General features: G+C 43.1%; 1 long non-coding RNA gene across 1 annotated transcript in view; it reads right to left on the bottom strand.

Moving 5' to 3' along the window:
* Positions 1 to 309: 309 nt before the first annotated feature.
* Positions 310 to 6000, bottom strand: part of LOC111938215 (uncharacterized) — a 32680-nt gene continuing 26989 nt past the window's right edge. The window contains exons 3-4 of the long non-coding RNA XR_002868895.2: positions 5451 to 5594; positions 310 to 439 (exon numbers count right to left, since the gene is read on the bottom strand). This is a non-coding gene — a long non-coding RNA (uncharacterized LOC111938215). The remainder of the gene's footprint in view (positions 440 to 5450; positions 5595 to 6000) is intronic.

Genomic DNA, 6000 nt, shown 5'->3' with positions numbered 1-6000 from the left:
TTATTGAAATGTGGTATTGGTAAAATGGGTTGCTCCAGTAATGGATTTACTGTGATGGTTCAATCAATTTCAGAGATTGGATTTCAGGATAGAAACTATTCATCACTCTCCATGTCAAGGCAAGGTTTACCTTCACACTGCGGTCACCCACTGCAGCTTATGGATACCAAGGGCAGAGGAGGATCCATTGGAGGAAAACACTTTCTGTTGCTTTTTTTCCATTGTTGCTGAGGTCAGAGTTTGGAGTTTTGAGAGTTACAGCAGCTCCAGAGCATCCTGGTGCCACTCAGGGGGTGCAGAGGGACTCACCTATGCAACTGCAGATGTGCTTAAATATCCTGTTTATCTGTTCTGCCATGACTCAGTGCAGGCTTTTCTATATGAGTTTTCCAACTTCTCTGTTTTATTTCAGGATCAGCAGAGCTTCTTAGGTAGAGGCCTGCAGGGATAGGGAATATAATGTTTTTAATAGGAATGATGGGCAGAGACCTGCATTGGTACAAATTCTTCCCATCCTGTAACACTGAGAGCTCAGCACACGAGTGATGCTGATGAGGGGAAAGAGGAGCTGTGACATGAACCAGCCCCCTTATGCTTGCACTGACCCTCTCTTTCACATCTCAGGTTTTTCACAGGCTGAAGACCCCAACAGCTGCAGGTACACCTGCCCTGCTGTAGTTGGAAATGGATCTCCTGGAGCTCTGCAGCAAAGGAGGAGGTTGAGAACAGAAGCAGTTCAGTCCTGGGGGTCAGTAAAGACAGGATTTTTCTCTGTTTATTTTTGCTCTATAGAATTTGCATAAATACATATTCACAATCTCATTAGGACCTCCTCTTGCTCTCTGTCTGGTAGAGCTTCTTCAAGCCTGGTGGGGCCACAACCCAGAGAGGTTCTGCAAAGCACCACAAAACACAACTTGTCTGGGGTGTCCTGACCTACCACTGGCAGGAACAATTGGCATATCTAAGTTGTGTGACACAAAAGAAATTAAAACTTTTTTCCCATCCTCATGTCTATGGAATCTTGTTCTTCATTCCTAGAAAGCAAAGTCAGCTCCATAAATCAAGAAGTCTGTGGATTTGGGGTTTTACATTAACACCTTCGATTCATGCTTTGCTGTGACCTCTTGGATGGGAGTGAACTATTCTACTGTGCTGGGAAATGGCAGCTCCAGAGCCAATTTTAGCACCTAGAAAATTTCCCTTGGCTCCCAGATGCCTTAATTTTAAATGTGACCCCCTTCTAAAAGACAAAGTCATGTTTATGTTTGATTTCAGGTGTTACATACAATAATTTAAGAAGTTATATAGGGACTCAGAAATTATCTGACTATGGAGGGGGTTGGAAAATATTATTTGGAGCCAGAATTTCAGCTTTCTTGGCTATGGTCTATCTGCCAACCTCAGCTCTGCATTTAGTCTTTCACCGAGTTTTTTAAGCACTACAAATGATGGAGTTTTGCTCAGCTGGAGAATCACCATCAATAAATACAGCTGGATTGGAATAATTAATGAAGGGTGAAAAACTAGGCTTGTTATAGTTATTTATAATGCCTCTTAAGACAGTTAAAAGTAACTGAAAATTCTCTGGTGTTTTAAATCTTTCTTCTCACTCCACTTCACTACTCACACTCATTTTCCTGTTTTTCTGTATGAAATATGGCCTATCCTGGAAGTTTATTTTAAAAATCAAAACTCTGAAGAAACTCAAAAAAGGCACTCTGCAATGGCTAAGACAGAGTGAGCCTTGGCAAGAAAACTGCTGCTGATGCTCCTGTGAAGCCTGCAGAGGCTCCTGGAAGGGCACAGATGCCAGGGAGAGCCAGCTCTAGCTTCGGTCACAACCAAGCAGGTGCTTAAGGCTCCTCTTCATGCTGCATTTAAATGCACCAATCCTGCATTTAAATGCACCAATCCTTCCATCCCTGGCTAAGCCTCTGCCTTGCCTGGCAGTCTCAGCGAGTCTGTAAGAAAGATAACTCAGTTCTCACCTTCTCTGTCCTCCTGCCTCTGTTTAGAGCTTTTGATTTTGCTCAGGGGTGAGGTGAGGCTGCTCTGCCTGTGCCAGGGACTCAGTGTTTCCCACCTGTGGTAACCACACGTGGAACACTGTGATAAACAGGCTCCTGGGGTGCTGCACCCTCTGCAATCCAGCACTGACCTGAGCAGATCTACACAACTCAGTGCTCATCAACACCAGTGCCTCTCCTTTGGGAGTGCTTAGGGAAGGGAGGTGATGGAAAAGTTCAGGAAGAAGCAGCAACACTGAAAGGGGGTGAACTATATTGTAAATTAGATTTTAACTCCATATTTCCAAATTTTGAATTTTGTGTTTTCAAACCAGCAGTAACTGCAGTGATGAATGAAGAATTGTTTTATTAATGATCCAGAACTCCTCACTTCTCTATCCAAAATACACTAAATAATACAAATCCAAATACACTAAATAAAAAAACAAATTCCCAACTATTCCCAAGTCTAACCATCTATAAAAACTATAACTATAAAAACCTGCTTTTTTAGGAATATTATTACTTTGTGCAATTATTTTGTGTTTCTTATTTAGGAATATCAATGGACTGGAAATAAATTAAACACAGAATACTGTAATACCTTCTTAATCCACTGCAAAAAGGGAAAAAAAAGATACAACCAGATTCAGCAACAACCTGTAGAAAGCCTAGTTAATGACAGCTGGAGTGCAGGACATTCTGAAGTTAGCTGTGCTGTATTAGATATATCATAGCAAAGCAGAATCAATCACTCTCCAAGGAAGCTCTAAGAGCCATGGATCTGAAATTACAGTCTGACTCTGGTATTCCTTGGGATCTCACAGCCCTTCTACCTGGCTCATCCATGCAGAGATGAGATCTCAGATCCTCCCTCGATGAGCCAGCAGTGCCTCCTGCTGTACTCCAGCCTGCATTTATCTCCAGACTCCCAACTCTGACAGGTTTCAGCTACAGTGAAGCTACTGCTGGCATTTTGAGAGCTGTGATGAGTAAAGGGAGATGTGTTTAACTGGCTTCAACACCTCTGGAAACATCAGTCCGTGTCAGGGGAACACACCCTGCCTGGTCCAGCGTGGGACAACGGGGAGCTGTGCAGTCTGTGAGGCAGCCTGAAACACCCCAGAGATGTTTTGCTCATAAACCAGCTTTTAACACATTTCTGAGTGTGTTTGAGTATCACAGCACACCAGGGCTAATCTGTGGAACCCAGAGGGTTTCAGCCTGCTCAGCCATGCCCCCTCCTCTTGCTTTTACACATTTCAGCACTAATCTGCAGGAAGCCCTGCTGCAGTTCCACGACCTTGTGCTGAACAGGCTTTCGCTTGTGCTGACCCATGACAAACCATCACAGTTGGGGAATGCTGACTGTATCACAGCCCACGTGAATGCCAAGTCTGGCTTAATCCAAAAACATCAGAAAAAGGAACTTGGGGTCAATCTCACTTAAGGAATGTGCCAAACTTCCTGGAGGTCACAGTGAGAGAACAAGCCCAATGTTTCACCTCTGAAGCTGAGAAATGGAGGGGTTTTAAGTCCTTTTGAGTCATCAGCCTGCAAAGCAGGTAACTGGTGAAATAAAAGAGGGGCTTGTCTCTTCTCTGGGCTGTAACTGAAGTCTTTCACTGGAGAGGGTTCTTCCTCCCCCTCGGGGTGGTTTTCTGCATATCAGGTAGAAAATCTCTTTGAAAAACAGCAAGTCAAATCTTTCAAAACAATCATTATGACAACAAAGAAGAATAAGACTTCTCTGCTGCCACAGCTTTTACCCAAAAAGTTTCTGCAGGCTTTGCAGAAGCTGTTTATTGAACCTCAGTGGCTCTGGGGAGGAGCATCAACATCAATCTCCCCCACATCTTGCTGTAGTCATTCCTCACTGCTGTTGGGAGAGCTCTGCCAGTGAGATGGCTTCAACTGGAGAATGTGGCAGCAGCTCACCACCCTTCCCTCCCCAGGGCTATGCTAATCCTAAAAACATGCTCCCACTAATTGATATCAGTTCAGATGATGGCACTGCTGAAAAGGATGTCTGTCTGTCTGTCTGTCTGTCCCACTCTCACAAGGTTTGTATCAGTCGTATTTGCTGACCTCCAGACACTGACACTGGGTAACATCTGTGAAGTAATCTTGGATTCAAGGATACCACGAGTGCAAAGTAATCTCTTCTTATTCCCAGGCAATCTTTAGACTACAAGTAATTTTCACAGCACAGCTGCACACTTCCACATTTTATATTCAGAGAAACCGAGGCAGAAAGTCACATGGTTTCTAAGAATGACCAAATGAAACTGTGGGAGTGCCAGACAACCCTTCAATGACCTGTTCCATTACAAAAATCCCTTTTCTATTAATTTCCAATTAAGGACTGAGAAATATCCTAATACTCCAGTATATGAAAGTAGAGAAGGACATTTATACCTGAAACAGGTTTAATCAGGGAATTGGGTTACTAAACAACATTCCTTATGCAAGTCCCAGTTCAGTGACGGGGTAGGAGGGGACAGTGGACCTGGAAACTGTGACACCTCCCTTGCCAGGACCACAGTGCTCCTGACAGCCTGGCTCTGGAGGTTTGTGCCAAGTCCAGATTTGCTGCAGTAATCCCCTATCAGCAGCATAGCCAGGAAAAATGTGGTCTGCAAGCCCTGGTGCCAGCAATGCTGGAACGCTGAGCCCTAGGAAGGAGTGCCAGGGCAGCTAGAGGCTCAATGAGCTGAGGTGCAAAGCCATACAAGGATGGCCTCAGCTGAGGAGAAGGTTCAAAAAGCAAGGATGGGATGGTTTGGAGGCAAGAGGGGGCCTGTGGATACTGATAGAGTTACTCCAGGCTTATTCTGGGATAAATGAGGGGAAAATCTTGATCTTGTGCATGCACAGCCAAAAGTGAATGTATACAAATACTGAGTAATGCTAGTGAGGTATTTCTACTCATTTCTTCCCCCTATAAGCATTTCCCCTATAACTATTTCATACCTCTTTTCTTATTCCTCCTTCCAGAGGAAAAGCCTGATCTATCAACAGATGGGCAATCCACTTATGATTTCAAATTTTCTTGAAACTCTTCAAAGAAACACTTTTCCTTAGAAATTATCTGCTCCCTCTGCAGACCAAAGAGAGCATCATCTTCTGAGCATCTATGCAAACCAAAACAAATCTCTAAATTGTTGGCAATTCACATCTCACAATTCAAGACAGAGCATCAAACTGAGAGATTTCACTATTCCACAGCTTCTATTGAATTCTTAGAACAGAACAAGCACTACATTTGAGCAGTCATGTAAAAATATTAATTTGCATTATTAAGACTGTTTTCTTTAGCTTCATTGACAGTTTTCCAAAATTGTTCTTGAGAGTGAGGTTGATCAGAACAGTAATCCTTCTGACATTAATGGGAACATGAGCATGTGCCACACTTTCTGAAATGAAATAGTTGATACTCACTGTCAGCCAGAGGAAGGAAGATGTGACCACAGCATCTCTCTGCATCCTTATCACAGACATTTTGTGCACAGCAGCAAGAAATGCTCAGAGTGAGAGTTTTTATAAGGGAAGGGGAAGAGGCTTCTTGACTTCACACACTAGGATCTGGCAAAGAATAATTGCAGAAAGGAAATTTAGAATTCATTTAGGGAGAACTTAAGAAGAAAATATAATATTAAAGGCTGAGTTCTTCAAAGACTGAGGTCCTCTATCAATTTCCCAGTACCAACCTGCAAATTCACAAATGAATTACACTCACAACTAATAGAAGGAATGGGCTTGCACCAGGCTGCTGCAGGACAGTTAGAATATTACTAGTACAACTAGAATATGTTAATTGCTGTTAATTTTGGGATCTGCTTTAGCTGTTCCACCCTTTTTGATTAATTGTTTTTCACTTGATTATCTGTTGGATTTAAGCATCCCAGCTCCATTTCCCAGGTTGCCACTTAAAAGGACTGATGAGAGTAGGTCCCTTAATTTTGACCAGCGACACAGGACCAGGTACAAT

Source organism: Cyanistes caeruleus, chromosome 16 (genome assembly GCF_971803275.1).
Source record: "Cyanistes caeruleus chromosome 16, bCyaCae1.hap1.1, whole genome shotgun sequence".
Classification (NCBI taxonomy): Eukaryota; Metazoa; Chordata; class Aves; order Passeriformes; family Paridae; genus Cyanistes; species Cyanistes caeruleus.
Note: the sequence above shows the minus strand (reverse complement) of the source record. Positions and strands in the feature narration are given on the sequence as shown.